This window comes from Mustela nigripes, chromosome 3 (assembly GCF_022355385.1).
Source record: "Mustela nigripes isolate SB6536 chromosome 3, MUSNIG.SB6536, whole genome shotgun sequence".
NCBI classification, from domain to species: domain Eukaryota; kingdom Metazoa; phylum Chordata; class Mammalia; order Carnivora; family Mustelidae; genus Mustela; species Mustela nigripes.
Window position 1 is genome coordinate 126,251,668 of NC_081559.1, and position 21,372 is coordinate 126,273,039.

Here is a 21,372-nt window from a genome sequence, read left to right on the forward strand (position 1 = left end):
CCCCAGGGGTACAGGTCTGTGAATCACCAGGTTTACACACTTCACAGCACTCACCAAAGCACATACCCTCCCCAATGTCCATAATACCACCCCCTTCTCCCAAACCCCCTCCCCCCAGCAACCCTCAGTTTGTTTTGTGAGATTAAGAGTCACTTATGGTTTGTCTCCCTCCCAATCCCATCTTCTTTCATTTATTCTTCTCGTACCCACTTAAGCCTCCATGTTGCATCACCACTTCCTCATATCAGGGAGATCATATGATAGTTGTCTTTCTCCGCTTGACTTATTTCGCTAAGCGATATGCTCTAGTTCCATCCATGTTGTCGCAAATGGCAAGATTTCATTTCTTTTGATGGCTGCATAGTATTCCATTGTGTATATGTACCACATCTTCTTCATCCATTCATCTGTTGATGGACATCTAGGTTCTTTCCATAGTTTGGCTATTGTGGACATTGCTGCTATAAACATTCGGGTACACGTGCCCCTTTGGATCACTACGTTTGTATCTTTAGGGTAAATACCCAATAGTGCAATTGCTGGGTCATAGGGAAGTTCTATTTTCAACATTTTGAGGAACCTCCATGCTGTTTTCCAGAGAGGTTGCACCAGCTTGCATTTCCACCAACAGTGTAGGAGGGTCCCCCTTTCTCCGCATCCTCGCCAGCATCTGTCATTTCCTGACTTGTTGATTTTAGCCATTCTGACTGGTGTGAGGTGATATCGCATTGTGGTTTTGATTTGTATTTCCCTGATCCCGAGTGATATGGAGCACTTTTTCATGTGTCTGTTGGCCATCTGGATGTCTTCTTTGCAGAAATGTCTGTTCATGTCCTCTGCGCATTTCTTGATTGGATTATTTGTTCTTTGGGTGTTGAGTTTGCTAAGTTCTTTATAGATTCTGGACACTAGTCCTTTATCTGATATGTCGTTTGCAAATATCTTCTCCCCTTCTGTCAGTTGTCTTTTGATTTTGTTAACTGTTTCCTTTGCTGTGCAAAAGCTTTTGATCTTGATGAAATCCCAATAGTTCATTTTTGCCCTTGCTTCCCTTGCCTTTGGCGTTGTTCCTAGGAAGATGTTGCTGCGGCTGAGGTCGAAGAGGTTGCTGCCTGTGTTCTCCTCAAGGATTTTGATGGATTCCTTTTGCACATTGAGGTCCTTCATCCATTTTGAGTCTATTTTCGTGTGTGGTGTAAGGAAATGGTCCAATTTCATTTTTCTGCATGAAACTTTTTAAAACCAGGATGACATTTATTCTTCTCTACTATCTCCTTAATGATTATTGATGGTAGCCAAGGGCTCTCTGCGACAAGTTCTCTTGGTACCTTGGAACAGTTCATCTGGGTACAGAAAAGTGGATTCATTTTGAGAAGCTGGATGCTCTCTTACATTCTGTTCACTTATCTTTCAGTTTCAATTTCCCTGTACCCAATATATTTTCCACCCTTTCCAGGTTTAAGAGCATTCTCTTTGACAGGGAGAACAGAAATAAAATAGGGGATTCCTATTTCCTTTCTCTCTTCTACCAACTTTATACCATCTGCCCATAATCAATAAGATTATTTCACAGTTTATTTTCCTTTCTCAGGATGGAACTAACACATGTTTTCATCCTCAGCCACTTCTGAACTTCAGTCTTCCATGACACATAGAACTAATACTTTGGTTAGTTACTCACTGTTCATATATTTCTTTGTCCTCCAGTTGTCACTTATTCTAAAGTGGATAAAAACTTCTCAAATGATATAACACTATTTATATGTTCATTTTTAGATACTAGGAGGTCAGTCAGTGACCATATTACACCCTATTTTATGGATGTCTAGTCAAGGTGTTGTATGGCTAAATGAATTTCCATGTTAATTAAATGGACAGGAGCTGTTATTCAAACTTTTCCTCTGGTTGCATTCCTCTTTCTAAAAGTCTTTTTCTGATACCTTGTCATTGACAACACAGTTACTTTACCCATGGAAAACACTGCAACCAGCTTGTCTATATTTCAAGATATTTTCTATACATATACAAGCAAATACATATGTATATAAATATAGATTATTTTTACACAAATGTAGTATATCAGTCTGCTCAGGTTGCCATAATAAAACACCACAGACAGAGTGGCTTAAGCAATAGAAATGTAAACAACAGTTCTAGAACTTAGAAGTCTAAGATCAGAGTGTTGGCAGATTTGGTTTCTTCTCAACCCTCTTTCCTTGGTTTGCAGGGCTGCCTTCTCACTATGTCATCACATGGTTGTCCCTAGGTCTGTGTGTTTTGCCTACACCCAAATTCTGTTTTATAAGGATAGTAACTAGATTGGATTAAGGCCTCAATATGACTTAATTTTACTTTGCCTTGTTAAAGGCCCTATCTCCAAATACAGACACATTCTGAGGTACTGGAGTTTAGAACTTCAACATACTAATTTGGGGGATCACAATTCAGCCCCAAACAAGTAGTTTTCCCAAAAAACAACTTTCATCTCCTTTGTTCTCTTAAAAATATATCTCAGACATCTTTGATCTAGATATAAAAATATATCTCAGACATTTGAAGTTCTAATTCTTTTTGATAACATGCTTTGTTAAATAAAGTAACACAATAATCCTAACCATTCCTTTAGTGAAGAAAACAAGTTTCTTTCAAAATTTTTGCAATATCAAAAGGTAATTCAGTGAGTAATTAAGCATAAATTATTTTAAACATGTGTGGATACATATATAGGATAAATTTCCAATAGCAGAATACAGATAAGAGCAAAAGATAATCATTATTTTTGAAACTTTTTTCTAAATAGTGCTAAATTGCCTTGCATGTTATTGTACCAACTTATACTTCTAGCAAGAAGTATGAAAGTACCTCGATGTTATCAAATTTTATAATATTTGCCAAAATGTGTAAGTGAAAATTATATCTTACAAAATTATAATTGTATATTTTCCTTATTATAAATAAGATCAAGTGTCTTTTCATATTTTCAGGAGTTAAATATTTGTATATCATTTTCTGTAATTTGCTTTTTCATGTGCTTTGCAAATTTTCATCTGTTTTCAATTATTTTCTTATTAATTGGTATGAATGTTTCCACATTAGGAAAATGAATAATTCGTGATATAAGTTGCAATTTTTCCCCATTTGCCACTTGCCTTTTTTAAAAATTTATTTATTTTCAGCATAACACTATTATTATTTTTTCACCACACCCAGTGCTCCATGCAATCCGTGCCCTCTATAATACCCACCACCTGGTACTCCGACCTCCCACCCCCCTGCCACTTCAAACCCTCAGATTGTTTTTCAGAGTCCATAGTCTCTCACGAATTTGCATGTCATCCTTGCGCAGGGGCCATGCTAATCTTCTCTGTATCGTTCCAATTTTAGTATATGTGCTGCCGAAGCGAGCACTGCCACTTGCCTTTTGATTTGTTTATTTTTTTTCTTCAGGTAGAAAAACTATATTTTATATAGCTGAATTTACCAATATGTTACTTCAAGGCTTCTAGAGTTATTTGCAATGGTTAAGAGGTTTTCACCATTCTGAGATTATAAAAGAATTCTATGTGCTTGAGTTTTTTGCCACCAATACTTTATGATTAATTTTTCATTTATAATTCTTTGATCCATCTGGAATTTATTGTATATGAGGCAGGAGTTCAAATTTATGTGTTTTTTTTTTTTTTTCCAAAATGGCTTGCTATTGACTCAGTTTAATTTACTTAGTAACTAATTTTTTTTTTAACTTAAATTGAAGTGCTCTCTTTATCAAATGAAAAGAATGCCTTATAGATTTAGGTGCATTTTCTATTCTGTTTTTTTTCTAGTTATAAGCACATAACACTCTGTTTTCATATAGTTAGTTTCATAATGTGGTTTAATAAATTACAAAGGCAGTATTTATTATGTTTTTTTTCCTAGAATTTTTGTGTGAATTTGGCCAACCAATTGATAAGATTAATATTGGGAGCTTTGACTTCATTATGTTGTTGATTTTTTCTATTCAAGAATATGGCAGAACTTTCTGCTTTAAATGAAAATCTTCTTTTGTGTTGTTCAGTATTTTAAAGTTTTCTTCTTATAAATGGTGTCCATTACTTGTTAAGCTTGTCTTTAGTACTTCAGCTATTATTAAAGTTTTTTTTCCCATTATGTCTTATAATAGTTGTTACTTGTATTAACTAGACTTTAAAGCAGTGCTTCATATATTTTATTATGGTTCTTAAAGCACTGTGGTATTTTTGTAATATATGTATATATATATATACATATATATATATATTCACATATAGATAAACTCTATCTCACTTTTTTACTATAGCACTTAGCATTATGCTGTGTCAGTGCATTCATTTATAACTGATGTTTTTATCATGCTATCCAACCTAGTTATGCTTCAGAATAAACAGATTTTTCTGTTAAAAATAATGACTGTATCATAAAAATACCTGATACTTTTTATAAAGCATCCACTATTTAAATTTCATGTTCTTATTGTGATTTAAAAAAAATAACATTGATGTATTATTATTGTTAGTTTTCTTTGGAGTAAAATCATAAGTAAAAATGAAAATAAAAGTGTGTAATCTTAAAAATGACTTAAGACAATTTAGTCCTTTGATATCTTTAGCCAAAACAACAAAACAGAATACCAGCACACAAAATTGTCCAGTTTCCTTGTGAAAAGTGTCATGAACAAACTAATTTCACATCATATTTGCATAAAAATAAAAACAATTCTATTAGTAAATGTTCCTAATCTGTTCTTTGCCTGAGAATGGTAACCTCATAAAAAGAGAATTTGTTCCTAGAGTCTTTTCATTGACTAGAATATTTTCTGTGTGGACATGCATGTATAGTTTCTCATTCTGGGACTTGTAATGGTGATTATGATGGATTATAAGAATAAACATGTTGCATAAATTAGCTCTTTTCCTCTGAGGATATCATAAAATATATGAGACTAACTAATCTTAGTAGAAATTTTGGTAGCAAATTACCAAGTAACTTTATCACAATATTGGCCCTATTACCTCATTAGATATTGTCCCTGTGAATCTTTTTCATATTATTATTCCTTTACACTTATTATCAATGTGATGTAATTCACATTTTATTTGTTCACTGATTTCTTATACTTGTTAGTCTTTTCCATCCAAATGGTTATAAACTCACTGGTAATAGGGACTATTTATCATATATCTATTTTTTTGCTCACTTCAACCTTCCCCATTTTTAGCTCTTAGTTCTTAGTGCTTAGAATAGCTCTGAGCACAGAGGAACAAAAAAATTAATATATATTTTAAAACTTTAGCTTTAATTGAAATAATTAAATTGTTAATTGATTAAAAGAGATCATCACCTGGGACACTTTAGTAATTCGGGGAAAGATAAAAAAGGGTAGATTTTACACTCCTAAGCTGCTGAGGCTTATACACATTTTCCTCCTTGTTATTTTCACCTTCATAAAAAAATATGGCATCTATACTAAGGGCATTACTAATTACAGGGAAACAAAAATCCCCAGAGACTCTCAACATTTACTGCTGGTGTTATTCACTAAGACCATACAATAAATTAGAATTTTCACCTTAACACAATAATCTGGCTTCTGGCTGTGAGAGAACAGCTTGCTTTAAACCAGTGATTCCATCAAAAACAAATACATCAAAACTGAATACATGCAAAGAAGCAAATAGCTATTTTAAGAGTACGAAAACCATTTTATACAAGATTTTTAGGGCCCAACCTTCCAATGAAAAAAGAAATGTTTTAAAGTGAGTCCTAGCTTCTCTGCTTCTCTTCCCTTTCTGGCACTTTCTGATTTCTAAACTGCATCAAGTGGGAAACTAGAAACCTTCAGTTCAGAAATTTGAGCAGAATTTACAAAATTTTCAGTAATCAGATGAAAAGGAAAGAAAAACTAAAATTCAAGGCCTGTTAAAAAGGAATATAGTGCAGGATTCAGTCAAGCCCGGTGAAAAACCACAACTTAGGAAGCAAAGCAAAGGGTTTATAGTGGTTCAGACACACACTTGAATAGCTGAAGGAGATCAGTGTTTGTTCTGTTTATCAGAGGAAAAGCAAATGCTCTCTGGAGGAAGATAGCATAATCCAGAGCTTCACACAATGGTAGAACCAAACAAATGAAAATAAAGAGGAAAAGTGGACAACAGACGCAGAACAAACACATGGTGCCAATGCTGGAGGTAGAAATAGGCTGGAGCATAACAGCTTAAAATGCTACAGGTCTCTTTAAAATTCTTCATCTCATCATCTGGATTTTACCAGAAAACTGGAATTAATTTAAAAAACAAAGTCAAATGCACATTTTGGTACTGAAAAATAGACTAATAGACATTGAGAATGTAATAAACAGTGGAAGCAGCATGAATGGTTGATCCACTCAACCCAGTACAGCCCTGAACATATTTAAGCCTCCCAACAGTGACCTGATCATTAAGATAGACTTTGTTGACTTTTCTTCCCTCCCCACTTGATCACTTTCCTTCTGGGACCAATTTCCAAATAAACTCTGAAAGCTAATTCTTGTTCTAGGATCTCTTTGGGGTGAGGGGAGAAGGTAGAAGCTGAACTAAGTCATGTAGGTGAAATAAATTACATGAAAACAATAGCACAACAGGGTAAATGGATTTAAAATATTCAGATCTTTCATTATCTAGGATACTAAAAAAGTACTAATTTATAGTAATCTTTAATAAGTCGAGAATGAGTGTTCTGATCTCTATGGTAACAGCTTAAATGGGGGGAGAAAAGGAAAGGATGACCAACGTCTAATACAGGAGAACACTGGAACAAAAATTGTTGACATTTTTCTAAAAGACGGCATGGAAGAGGGAAAAAAGAATCAATAGGAGATAGAATACTAGAAACCGAGTAGGATAATGTAGATTTCAACACAAATATTTCAGAAAAGATATCAAGTGTAAATATAATTAATAGTCTAATTGAAAGATAGGTACTAGCATAGTGATTTTTAAAAAATCCAAATATATGCTGTTACTAGAGACACAACTTAAAATTAAGAATACAGGAAAGTTGAAAGGAAAAGAATGGGAAAAGTCATAGTGGGTTAACACTAAACTAATATATCTATCCTAAGCATACAGAATGGTTAGGCTAACAGCATTGCTATAGGTGAAGAGAGACTTTATATAATGATAAAATCCACCAGAACAATTCTTAGTTCACAGACAGCTAATAAAAGTACTAATAAAAGTTTTCCCAAGTTCTATTTCATTAAGCAAGACTATTAGGGGAAAAAATAGATTACCATTTTCTAGCACCATCCATTTTATAAAGAAAGAGCTTTTATAACACAAATAGAAAGAAAATATTCTGAGAATAAAGAACTGCCTTTTAAGGAAATAAGTTTATGAAAAACCTACTACATTGCCTATGTTTTTCTTATGTTATTACAGATTAGAAGGACAAACTTTGTTACAAATCCCTCACTATTTTGCAAACACTACTCTACTAATGCTATTCTTCATCAAAAACTATTAGCTTATTAGACTATTCATACTTTACAATGTAAGCAATCTCGTTCTTACAAAATAGCTAAGGAAGGTTCACAGTGCAATACTGAATCTGCTTTTTCCAACTTTGTGCATGATTTTGATTACTAAAATGAAAGCTTCTTAACTCCTTTGCTGAGGATATCTGAAGTGTTTTGGTTTGTTTGTTTTATACCTAGAGTCAAAAAAGCTGATTTCTGGCTTTCAGATATAAACCCCTACCTCCTCTCAGTCGAATCCAACCATTGCTTCGCTGTAGTCCTCCTCCTTTCCCAACACCAAGTGCCTGTGCCTTTCCAAAGCTATAGGGTTTGATACATTTCTTTCATAATCTCTATTTCCTTGGCATTTATATATCTATATGTGTGTCAGATTTAAATGTTTTGTCACATGTATCTGTCTTTTTACATAAATGGCCTCACACTGGGATCACTTAATTTGAATTAAGCAAACTAGCTTCTCTCTGAGGTACTCCTACATGGAGACAAAACCGACAATTACATGTTTGCCTGTTTTCTCCCTTAATAAGTTATTTTTCTAAGCAGTTATCCTAGACATGTCTTATGATATGTGATGTGGGAAACAAAGGCAGAAGAAAAATTATTAAATTTCCTTACTACATACAGCCCATTTACAAGACCTTGAAACAGGCAGAGTGACACTCTTCTAGGGACTCAACTGTCTCAGTAGTAATCCTTTGCTATGGGAAAAAGACAATCCTAGCCTCACCCTTCCCCCGCACACCCCTTCCCCCAGCCCCAGGATGCTTTAACATAAAGTAACTTAAAGTAACTAAAGTAACATAAAGTAAAGTCTACTTTAACATACAAAAATTCCTTTAGAAATTTCCTTTGTCTCTCAACTCCGAAGATATGTGTTGGCAATCATCCCCCAAGTATATGGCCTTCGGATATACACCTGAAGGTTCTCAAGACTGAAGTTCTATTAGAGGGTAATAAGTGACTTTTCCCAACAATAACTAGCCCCCTCAAGGTCCTAGAAACCTTGTTTCCAAAATTCCTTAGAGACTTACACTATTCCTAACCCCCTCCCAACTTGAAAGTATATAATGGTCCGCTGCAGCTCTTTCTGTCTGCAGGTCCTGTCCCCATGCTTTAATAAAAAATCATCTTTTTGCTCCAAAGATGTCTCAAGAATTTTTTCTTGGCCATCAGTCTCGAACCCTAACATCTTCTTTCCTACATCAATTTGTCTCAACTTTTGTTTTTAACCACCAAATGCACCAGAGGATAGATTTCAAAGCTCTCTCTAAATCAGAAACTAGTCTTATTTGAAGAGGGAGGGTCATTCCAGATATGATATCTTCCTAAAAAGTATATCCTGCTGATCTAACTGTATGATTTAAGCAAGTGTATCACCATCCATCTTCATCACGAAAAAATGTTTTCATGATTACTCTAGTTACTTGTCATTCAACTGCCTACCTTTAATAAACTTGCCTGAAAAATAAAGTGCTTCATTCTGTGATTTGTGATATGGTTTAAAGTCCCTGTAGTCTCATGAGTGATGTTTAAACAATCCAAATTAAAATGTAAGCACTTGAGAACTAGATTAAATTACGTATCACCAGTTTCTCTCCTTCAAAGTTCCAAACTCATGTTGTCTTTGAAACGGAGTATTAAATTGCCTCTGGTGGTGCTGAGCTTTTCTTATCTTTTATAAATTTATATTGTTATCCAGTATGTTTAAAAAAAATCGCATTTACCAAATTCATTTTCTGAGAAGTGCCAGAGACTTGCTCTGAATAGAGAGGAAGGTTTCTTTTTCTCTCCTAAAATAAGGGCTCTATTTTGAGGTGAGAGAGATGAATGAATGCTGGCCAACCCGCCATGGGTAAGCATAACACCAGGATATTTGCATGTCTTTATTTTATTAATGCTTTAAATATCCATATGAGGCAGGTATGTTTTTAGATTTTTACAGAGGAAGGAACTAAACTCAGAGAGCGAAGTCGTTTTCTTCGGATCCCTCAAAGCCTCGCTTGATCCCAGCGTATTTTATAAAGGTGGCAGCAAGTAAGGGACAGGTGGAGGTAGGTTAGGAGAGGTAGATGGGGCTCTGTGATCAGGCTCACAGAAATCCCAAAAGATGGAGGCATCAGAAAAGCAGAGATAAGGAAATAAACCAGGACACCTTGCCCTAGGACCATCTTGCCCTAGATGTGGGGGGCGGGTGTCTTTTTTATGATAATCACCTGTGACCAACAAAGAATAACCAGACCTAAAAAGGAAGTAAGCCTTTGAAGGTGTTATCGCTAGTCCTTGCTCAATCATTACCCAGAGAGATGGTAAAAGGATTTACGTTCCCTGGTTAGCTTTCTATAAAAGACCAACCCTAAAGGCCCTCTTTGGAGCAACACTGTCAGGACCCCTCTCTCTCTTGAGAGCTTTTTCTGTATTTTCACTTAATAAACTTTTATCACTTTACTCAGTTTTCATTGTCCATGAGATTCATTCTTTGACTCCTGGAGACAAGAATCTAGTTCTCGTGCTTCAGTGGGAGGTGGAAGGATGTGGTAGACAGGCATTATGGGATCTTTTGGTTTCCCATTTTGTAAAATCTAGGCTTAGCCCCCAGTCATCATTATGGTAGCCATCCATCTTTGGCCCTGTCTCTCTGTGTCGGAGCTGCTGTCCCCACCAAGCCTGTGAATGCTTTTTATTTTTACTAAAGGGGCTAATCTGCATCAGGTATTTCAGAGTCCAAGAATGAAGTCCAATCCTCTGACTGACTCAGAGACTCTTAACTGGCAGTGAGCTCAGGATTCCGGCAAGATGCCTGTGAGTGAGGAGAGCAGGCCACCAGAGTCCCCGGCTTGTATGTCCACCAGCTTATTTACTTTTTCATGTATGGAAAGCAGTTTTCTGTATACTCTGGACCCTGAATTAAGCGACAGTCTCTCTCTTTGCCCAGGCACAGCTTCAGACCAAAACTCCCCCAAATTTTATAATAGATATACAAATTTAACAAGTATTGTACCTTCAAAGTCTCATATCACTTCTCAAGGTGTTTCTTTGGCAGCAACTGCTAAGCCCTTTTCATTGCATCTTCATTTTTTTTTAGAAAATACTGCTTGTCCTCTATATTGTTATTCCTTTGCCATTCCAATATTTTGCTGACATTTGATGAATAATATTTCTGGTCCCCTGAAGTTTTTCTTAAGTGGTATATTCCCTCCATGGTCTCCTCACAGTCCATGACAGGCCATGGGAGTGATCATCGGTTGTTAATGTGTCCCTGCCAGGGGCAAGGAACTCAGTCTATGCCCATGAGAAATTCCAAAGGAAGTTTTACACATGCTGGGAAGAGAAGGGCAGGAAATGGCACATTTTAATCATGTTTTCCATATCCACATTTTTTTTTTTTAGCTTTTTTTTTTTTTTTTTTTTTTGTCCTTAAGGATTGTACTGTGCAGATGGTCATGGCCATTCTTGGGTCAGAGACAGCAACCAGCAGTGTCATCTTTCCTGCAGTAACTGTGGTTTCATACTTTGGGTTAAACATGGTGGTTCCAAGACAGTGTTTCGCTCCTTTAAGGATCTATGCTATCCCTGCACGGATGAGGACAAGATTAACTTGGGAGTTTGATCCCAAGGGAAGGATGTAGGTGAAGGTCTACTTTTCCAGAGTGTGTTTACTGAGACAAGCAATCATAAAAACCGAAGGAAAAACTTGTGCGGCACAAAAAGCCAATTCAAGAAGTCTGGAGCATGGTCCAGAAAGAGCATGGTCCAGAAAGAGCTGCTCAGATGTGTGAACCACCTTACTATCTCATGCCCAAAGTGCCTACCCTCCTCTGGGAAAGCAGCACTGGAATGGCACAGACCAGTCTCCCTGCCCTGCACTTAATATCCTCACTTTCAGCGTCGGTGTGATTTCTAACTCTCTTCCCTGTGGTGTCAGTAAAGGGAGTGTTGGACAATACTGAGAAAGAGTGAATTACAGTCCTGGGATTTTCTTGTAATTCAGCCATTCAGTGACTCTGTTTTTTACTTAATCACAAATAAATGTGGGAAGGCTCGGTAAAAGTTCTCTCTTTTTTCTTTACTAAACCCCCAAAAATACTAATAATGAAGAGACTGACATCTGAGATGATTGCTATGTGTTTTAAGGCTATTTTTTTTTTTAACTATCTATCTTTCTTTTTTGGAGGGGATTCACTTTTACATCAATCTCTTTACTTGGCCTACATGAATATGTAAAGTCACTGTGAGATGGGGTTTCCCAGGATTCGGGGTTTCAGGTTAATGTATGAGGGACCTTTCCTTTTAATGGAGTAGATGAGCCCTAGGACTGGACTTTTGCAAACATTTGTAAATTATATAGGATGTTTATTTTTTTTTAACTCTACTGAAAGCATTTTGTACTTAAACTTTCCTTTCTTCCTCCATACTCAAACCCTCTTTTTTTTTTTTTTTTTTCTCTTCCTTTTTCTCCCTTGCCACCCTCCAACCACACACACATGTTCTTTCAGGCTCTAGGACATTTAGTTCTACCGAGCTGTTGCTTTTTTCATTATTCATTTGGTTTTGGTATTTTTCCATGTACAAGGTACTTTCACTTTTTTAAAAATTGAGAAAAAAACAATGTTGTCAGTATCAATAAATCTGCATCCAGAGAGAGTCACTTCCTATCAAGGTTTCAAAAGTGCTTCATGGTTTTCCGATCTCCTGTCTGGGCTAATCCACGCTGATGCTTCACATACACAGGACACACGATGCCAGCTTCTAAACCAGCTCTGCGCTTTGCGTTCCATTTTAGGAATGAGAACCTGGATTATTTATTTATAACTGTATAAAGTCTTGTTGTTAAGCTGCTTTCTGCGAAAAGCAGAGAGAGGTTGGAGCCAGATGGGGGGAGGCTGGGCAGGATGATGTCTGGATTCTGTGGGAAAGGAGAGAGGAATTTTATTTCCCACTATAAATTAAGTAGCCTGATTTGACCCTCCATCAGTAACGGGATAACCAATTAATACATTAATGGGCAGGGATTATGCTGTCTGGTTTTAGTGAATGGAAACTGAGAGTCAATTCCATTTAAACGCTCTTTGGGGAATTTTTTTTTTTTTTTCTTCCTGTGTAACCCAAACCAATGAGAATTACAAAAGAAAGTGAAACTGAATTGTTGTTGTTGTTGTTTTTTAGCCAACTACTTTTTTTTTTTTTTTTTTTACGATTTTATTTATTTATTTGACAGACAGGGATCACAAACAGACAGAGAGGCAGGCACAGAGAGAGAGAGGAGGAAGCAGGCTCCCCGCCAAGCAGGGAGCCCGATGCAGGGCTCGATCCCAGGACCCTGGGACCATGACCTGAGCCGAAGGCAGAGGCTTTAACCCACTGACCCACCCAAGTGCCCCTGAATTGCTGTTTTTTGGTGTTGTTGTTTTTCTTCTGGGTATTAATTCTAGCTCAGCCTTTTATTATCTGTAATGCAATGGGGAAATTTTCTGTTTTTTGTTTCAGTTTTATTTTTATTTTTTTTAAGATTTTATTTAGTTGAGAGAGAGAGAGATGTGAGAGAGAGAGAGTGAGAGCAGGAGGAGAGGTCAGAGGGAGAAGCAGTATCTCTGCCGAGGAGGGAGCCCGATGTGGGATTTGATCCCCGGATTCCAGGATCGTGCGTGACCTGAGCCAAAGGCAGTTGCTTAACCAACCGAGCCACCCAGGCGCCCCTTTGCTTCAGTTTTATTGAGAAACAATTGACATATATCACTGTGTAAGTTGAAAGCATACAGCACAGTGGTTTGATTTACATATGTTGTGAAATGATTACTCCAATAGGTTCAGCTAACATTCATCTTCTCGTATAGATACAATAAATATAAAAAGGAAAAAGGAAAAATGTTTTCTCCTTGTGATGAGCACTCCTAGGATCACTCTCTTAACAATCTTCCTATATATCAAACAGCACTGTTAGCACCAGTCATCATGGCTTACATTACATCCTTAGTCTTTTCTTTCCCTTTTTAAAAGATTTTATTTATGGATTTGAGAAAGAGAGAGAGCTCAAACAAGAGGGAGGGTGGCAGACAGAGAGAGGAAGAAGCAGACTCCCTGCTGAGTGGGGAGTCTAACCTGGAGCTTGATCCCAGGACCTCAGGATCATGAACTGAGCCGAAGGCAGATGCTTAACTGACTGAGCCAACCAGACCCCGACTAGTCCTTATTTCTTAACTGGAAATTTGTATCTTTTGTTCACCTTCTTCTCATTCCCCATACCCCATCCTCTGTCTCTGGTAACCACAAGTTTGAGCTCTTTTTCCATAACTTTGGAGTTTTTGTTTTGTTTTGTTTCTGGATGCCATATAAAATGGAAATCAGACAGCGTTTGTCTTTTCCATCTGACTCGTCTCACTTGGCATGGTGCCTTCAAGTTCCCTTCATGTTGTTGCAAAGGGTAGGATTTCCTCATTTTTTGTAGCTGAATAGTATTCCATTGTGTGTAGAAATATGTGTATATATATATATATATATATATATATATATAATAACTTTATGCATTCATCCATCAGTGGATACTTTGGTTGTTTCCATGTCTTGGCTATTATGAATAATGCTGCTATGAAGATGGGGATGCAGATACATTTTCCAGTTAGTATTTCCGTCATTGTCTTTGGATAATATTTCCAGAAGTGGAATTGCTGATAATAAGATAGTTCTATTTTTAAGTTTTTGAGGAAACTCCATACTGTTTTCCACAGTGGCTACAACAATGTATATTCCCACCAACAAGGCACAGGGTTCTCTTCTCCACATCCATGCCAGCATTTGTTCTCTCTTGTCTTTTTGTTCATGGCCATTCTAACAGGCATGAGGTGATGTCTTACTGTGGCTTTAATGTACATTTACCTGATGACTAGTGATGCTGAGCATCATCTCATGTGTCTGTTGGCTTCTTGAACATCTTTTTTTAGGAGAAATGTCTCTTCAAGATCCTTTGCCCATTTTTTTCATTGGGTTATTTGTGTGTTTGCCTTTTGCCATTGAGTTGTATGAGTTCTGTGTATATTTTGGATATTAACCCCTTATCAGATATGATGTTTTGCAATTTTTTTTCCCTTTCCATAGGATGGCTTATCACTTTGTTGAGGTTTCTTTTGTTGTGTAGGAGTTTTTTAGTTTGATGTAGTCCCACTCATTTATTTTTTATTTTGGTGCTTGTGCTTTAGTTATTTTATCCAAAAATTTACTACTAAAACCCATGTCAAGCACCACTATTCCTGTGTTTTCTTCTTTTCATGGTTTTAGGTCTTGACCAAGTTTTTATGAATGGTGCAAGACCTGGGTCCGGTTTCATTCTTTTACATGTGAATCTCCAATTATCCCAGCACCATTTACTGAAAAAACTGTTTCTTCTCCAGAGTATGCTTGGCTCCCTAGTCAAATATTCATTGAACGTTTATGCTGGAGTTTATTGTTTATTTCTGGGCTCTGCTTGTCTTTTTTTTTTTTTTTTTTTAATGGCAATACCATCCTGTTTTGATGACTATAGCTTTATGGTATATCTTGACATCAATAGATCAAGAAGACATAACAATTGTAAATATTTATGGGCCCAACACTGGAGCAGTTAAGTTATAAAGGAAAACCTAACAGAGCCAAAAGGAAAAATAAACAATCAAATAATAATAGTGGGAGACTTTAATACCTCACTATCAACATAGATAGATCATCTAGATAAAAAAATCAATAAGGAAGCTGTAAATATAAACATTATAAATCAAATGGACCTAACAGGTATATACAGAATGTACTACCCAACAGCAGCAGAATACATATTCCTGTCAAGTACTCACGTAAGGTTTCATCAACCCTTAGACAAGAGCTGTTATAAGTAGAAATTACCTGATGTAATAGTTTCATGAAATAATAAAAAAGCAGCGCTTATCCCACTTTTCTGTAAATCTTATTTCTCCAAGTTCAAACTTGGTAGCATTTTTTTTTTTTTTTTTAATTCTAGAAAGCTGATCTATGTGGCGTGGCTTATTTTATCTATACAACATTTCTGTTCATTCACACAGCAGATAACGTGTTACAGTCTCTCCTCAAGGCTTTTAAAAAAACATTTTTAGCCCAAATGACATAAGTTATTGCTAACTAATGACATATAATTTACCAAATCCCAGCTTTTAGAACACTTTGAAATCAGAGAGAAAACCACACATATTTAGTAACTAGTGTATACAGATGTGATAATGATAACCTTACTACTCAATAGTGATTATTGAATTGGAACTCATCTTCAGTATTCACGCTGCAAGTGGTTTGGAATGACCAGACGTGGAATAAGAATTGCACTTGTAGAAAATAAGGAAAGAAATAAAATTGCTGCTCAAGCATAAAGCAACTCTAAGACCCAAATATTTGGGGGAAGAAATTGAGCCTAATGCTTTGGAGACAATGCACATGATTGAATAGGATTAAGTATGATTTTTTAATTCTTACAAATGTGGACCCTGATGAAGACTGGCTTCTATTGAGTCCCACTGATTTAATTTGGGCATACTGTAATTTACTGGGCTGGAGTAGAAACAGTAATTCGGTGAGGCCATCATAAGCTCATTAGAAACACACTGAGAACGCTTAATGGTGTACAACCCACAGCTTTTTGCATCCATTTTATAGTGATCCTTCTTGCCATGCCTGCTGCTTTCTACTCCATGCTGTTGATAGTATGGTCGTTTTCAAACACCCCAGAAAATGAGAGGTATTTTTAAAACAAGATTGAAGTCACCAAGAAACCTAGAAAGCCAACATTTCAGGGGTGTGCGGCGCACTGTCAGGATAAAAAAAAAACTTCTCGCGTATTGTTAATCATGGTAAGATTGGTGAGCTGTTAAGTACTGTATAGTGCAACTAATCAAAAGCTCAAACATCCCACACAATAGAACAGAAATAATTACTCTCTCTGAGCTTCTATTGTTTCCTGCCTCAGCCTTCCCTGAACTAATAAAAGGTTTAATTTTAACTTGTGTGAAGGAAATGTCAGCATCACAAAGAAATACAACATTCAGCTGCTTTTCTCACAATCAGGTAACACACATAATGAATTAGACCTTAATAGATCTAAGCTAAGTGAAGCCTAAACAAACCTGGATAAGCAACCCCTCTCCCAACCGGGCCCTTTTTCTCTTTACCCCAATCGATATGACCACATGCAAAAAGCCTGGGTCCCCATATTCTCACGCTTCAGATGAGAATGTTCTGATAAGGTGTGAGAGCCCTGGTTATCAGGAATGTATGTCTGTGCTTATGATATCAGCTACACACAGTGGGTGATTTAGTTCAAACGTGGGATGTTTATTCTGATGCTTCACAGGAAGAATGGGGGGAGGGACAGCAAAGGGGGTGCTTAAAGACTTCCTGCATTTAAATGGGTGGATTTTTTTTTTCACTTTACTATCTTCAAAAAAACTAAGATAAATTTTCAATCCAAAACCTGTGTTTGAAGTTTCAGCTTACTAAGAAGAAAGTACTACTCTATGAATATATGGAGAAGGACAACTCCTCCTCAGTCTTCTGAATTGTGGATTTTGCAATATAATTTGACTCATATTTCAAGGAGAAACAACAAGAAGAAAAAAGGGTATTAGAAAAGCATATAGGTTAGTTAATATTTATTTTTCGAAATAACCTAAAACATGGTGGAAATTCTGGGAGATTTGATTATCTTTGTTTATTCTTTTAGCTTTCCACAAATACATATGAATTATTCACTGCTTCCCAGAATTAAGTGTTAGGGTGCTTCAAACGCAGGAAATAACATAACTGAAAGAATTATCTGTTTGTTTAAGTCACACATAGTACTGTGAAATCGCTGGGAAACCATTCCGTGCTATAGCATAGGAAGAGCATGAACTGGACAAGTCACTTACCCCACTGCAGGCCACTGACAAGAGGTCACTAACAACACCTGCCTGGCTATGCATGAGAATGAGAGGATGAATAGTGTAGGACTATCCATCCACTGAAGGACACCATCCCAGGCACACAGCAAGTATGTAACAAATAGTAGCTCTGATAATCAAAACTCTTAACAGGATATTCAAGGTCTCCTACTATGTCCCTATATTTTCTCTCCTCTTCCAGCAGTTCACCACACTGCCACCAGCATTATTTTCTTCTAAACCACAGTTCTGTTAATGTGACTTCCCTACTCAACGTCTATCTACGGTCATAATTTTCAAACATTTCTTAAGGGACAATCCCTAAATAAAAGACACCTACATCTAAAATGAGTAAAGAGTCACTGTTTCAGTAGTTTAGACCTTCCAAATTCAACTTTGCAATATATACTATGTTATGAAACAAGAACACAAGAACAAGGAAACTATTTTAAAGAATATTAACAATTTTAATATATTTTTGATAATATTCAATAGACAGCTAGGAATGAGTGAAGACTGGTATCAGTTCAGCATGGAATGGAGTTATTTCAGACTTCTGGTTGTACAGAATAGAAAAAATATTGAATCACAAAGATAAGTAGTCATGAATGAGAATAGGTCTTTTTACATAGCAGTTTATAATCTTGAAGTTTAAATAATTTAACAGATCTAGAAACTTGAAAGAAAGAGTAATATATTTTGTTTCATCTTCAACTGCTCACATTTTCTCTACCTTTCGGTGGGAGTCAGCAACCAAGTCTCTCAGATAATTTTAAACTTTATTTATAGCAGAGACTTTTATAGTCTGCAAATACATTATCAAAATTTATTTTGACTTAAATTCACAAGATTCGTTACCCAATCCTGTTTTATAGATATCTTTAGTACCTTCTGAAATTTTTTTTTTTATTATTTGGGTGTAATATTTTGGACTCTTCCTCCACCCTTTTTTCCTTTTCCCCTGAAGTGGGGAGGACCAATTGTGATGAGTGATGTGCTTTGGGAATTTGAAATATCTGAATGTGGTCTTACTTCTTCCTTACTTATTTATAAATGCTTGGCTAGACACAGTATTCAAGGACGCTGTCTGTCCCTTTCCTACCCATCTTCCGATTTCCAGTATTACAAAGGAGAAATCTGATGACAAGCTATTCTCAAGAAACTTAACATGATTTTTTCTTTGTTTTTGGAGTTCAGCACTTTGCTGGTTTATGCCTCAGTCCGTGCCTGTCTTTTTGCCATAATTTTAACTGGTACTTGGCGAGCCTCTTCTGTTTGAAAACTCAAATTTGGCCATTAATGGCACTTTAGGTTGGCCCTTTGTGTTCCCTTAACATGCCCCAGCCTTCGGTTTCTTTTTTTGTTTTGTTTTAGCACTATACACACACACACACAGAACTCATATATATATATATGAGTTCTGTATATATAATATATATATATTATAATATATATATTATAATATATATATAATATATATAATATATATATAATATATATATATTGCAGTATATATATATATATATATATATATAATATCAAGAGGCTCCAGGGTCATCTCGTATATTGCATATCTGCTGTCCAAGTGCTAGAATCATTTTTTGAAGAGTCCTAGTTCCTTTATTTGAAAACAGTATTAGAAATCAAGATCTGGTCACTTCGTGAGCACACTCTAGGAGAATGATTTCTTCAAGGCCCTCTTAGCAAACAGAGCTGTGTAATGTGTTCAAGTATCTCTCTTTTTTTCTGTATCCATCTATCTGCATCTGAAATAAACTGAACCCGAGCTCATCTTAATGTCTCTGATTCTAATGCAGTATCACATGCTTGATTCTCATATTTCTCTCTTGCTTTTCTCTCAATCCCTCCTTCAACAGGGAATAATCTGGCTCCCAGCATACATGATCCATTTTTAATCCTCCCATGTTTAATCCAAGTCTACCTATGCAACAATTTCAAATTGTTAAACTCATAACCCTAGAAAATAATTTTTCAATTATCATTGCAAGGCTTTTTAAAAATCCCTTCAGAAAAATTGTATTTTTAGGATGTTACAATTAAATACTGAAACATCCTAACAATAAAATTTTAGATACTCTGCTCTCCCTAAAGAAAGGGTATTTGGTTTTAGAAAATAAAGGGTTTTAGCTTTGGTTTCCCTTGAAATATTAATATAAGCAATTTAACTGAAGACAACCAATGATGGAGTGATAGAAATCCTATAAATTACTGCAATTACCACAAATTATGCTGAGCAAAATAAGTCAATCAGAGAAAGACAATTATCATATGATCTCTCTGACATGAGGAATATGAGAGGCAGGGCAGGAGGTCTGGGGGTAAGAAAGGGGGAAAAATGAAACTAGATGGGATCAGGAGGGAGACAAAGCAAAACAGACTCTTAATCTCAGAAAACAAACTAAAGGTTTCTGGGGGGTGAGGGGTAGGGAGAGGGTGGCTAGGTTATGGATATTGGGGAGGGTATGTGCTATGGTGAGTGCTGTGAAATGTGTAAACCTGATGATTCACAGACCTGTACACCTAAGGCAAATAACACACTATATGTTAATAAAAATTTAAAAATCCATGATTCAAAGACCATACCTTAACAAAACGGACAGCTTGCATGTCATTGACAATGGATTTTAAAAGATAACACTTTAATTATTATTACTACCTATTAAAAAGTAGAACAAACCTTGGGTTCATCTAGGAAACAACACTTTTTCCAGTCTTATGCTTTCTCATTGTATCACCTGTGAGATGGAGTAGGCAGTGAATAGTATTGAGATGACTATATGGGTGCTGGGTGGCCTTTTGGTGTTAATGGATTGGATGTTCGTGTCCCTCCAAAATTGACATGTTGAAGCCCTAACCCCAGTGTGATAGTATTTGGAGGGGCAGCTTTGAGACGTAATCAAGTTTAGATTATAAGGGTGGGATCCTCATGATGGAATCAGTACCTTTATTTGAACAGGAAAAGAGTGCGAGAAAGAGATCTCTCTCTCTCTCCCTATAAGCATGCATGAGGAACAGCCATGGGAGCACACAGTAAGAAGGTGCAATCCAGAAAGGGAATCTGCTGATATCTTGATCTTGGGTTTTCTAGCCTCCAGAACTGTGAGAAACAAATGTCTATTATTTACACCCCCCAGTCTATGGTATTTTGTTACAGCAGCATGAGCTGACCAAGACACATGGTAATTCATGAGTTCTAGTTCATGTGGTCATTTATAAATTTTGGAGGTTAACAGTTGCTTTATATTATTCAATTGCATACATATGTAAAACATATTGTCTTTATGCTAAAATATCAGCATATGTCATTTTTGTTCTTTGGAAATTAAGATATTTAAACTATGAAAACATCATTAATCTTCAATAGGCCAGATCTGAAGAATTCCAATACTGTCCCACATTATGGATTTTTTTTTCCTACAGTTGAATGTGTGACAAGCATCCCACAAAATAATAGGTCCATATGAAAATATCACGCAAAGCAAGAACAATGAGTGTTTTTGTCTTGACTGAATTAGCAGATTGTATTTTCTAGTAGCTGACTCATTTGACATTTGTGCAGGGTCAGTAACAGAAAGTTTAATAAGCTCCACCCTGATAATGTAGTTTTACCAACACATGTGATACATTAAAGTATTTGAATATGATCAAATTTAAGTTCAAGTCATGTTTGTAAAAATAACATTGTTATTTATTTTTGCAGACAGAAACTTAAAGCTTTATTTCCATGCACACTGTGTTGTATTACAGAATGGTATTATTACTTAGCAAGAATCATAGAAACCCTTTTGGAAAATTCACTGCATAAAACATGGTGGAGTGTGGGAGATATTTTAACGCAACTAAAGGTAACTCCCGGGACCAAATGAATAGGATGATAGTATTTTTGCCTGTGAGTGATTCTGTGTA

The 21,372-nt window shown here is 36.1% G+C and overlaps 1 non-coding gene across 1 annotated transcript; it reads right to left on the bottom strand.

Moving 5' to 3' along the window:
- Positions 1-3,301: 3,301 nt before the first annotated feature.
- On the bottom strand, positions 3,302-3,408 carry LOC132014697 (U6 spliceosomal RNA). The gene has a single exon (XR_009403351.1). It is a non-coding gene; the product is annotated as a U6 spliceosomal RNA (small nuclear RNA).
- Between the last annotated feature and the right edge of the window lie 17,964 nt (positions 3,409-21,372).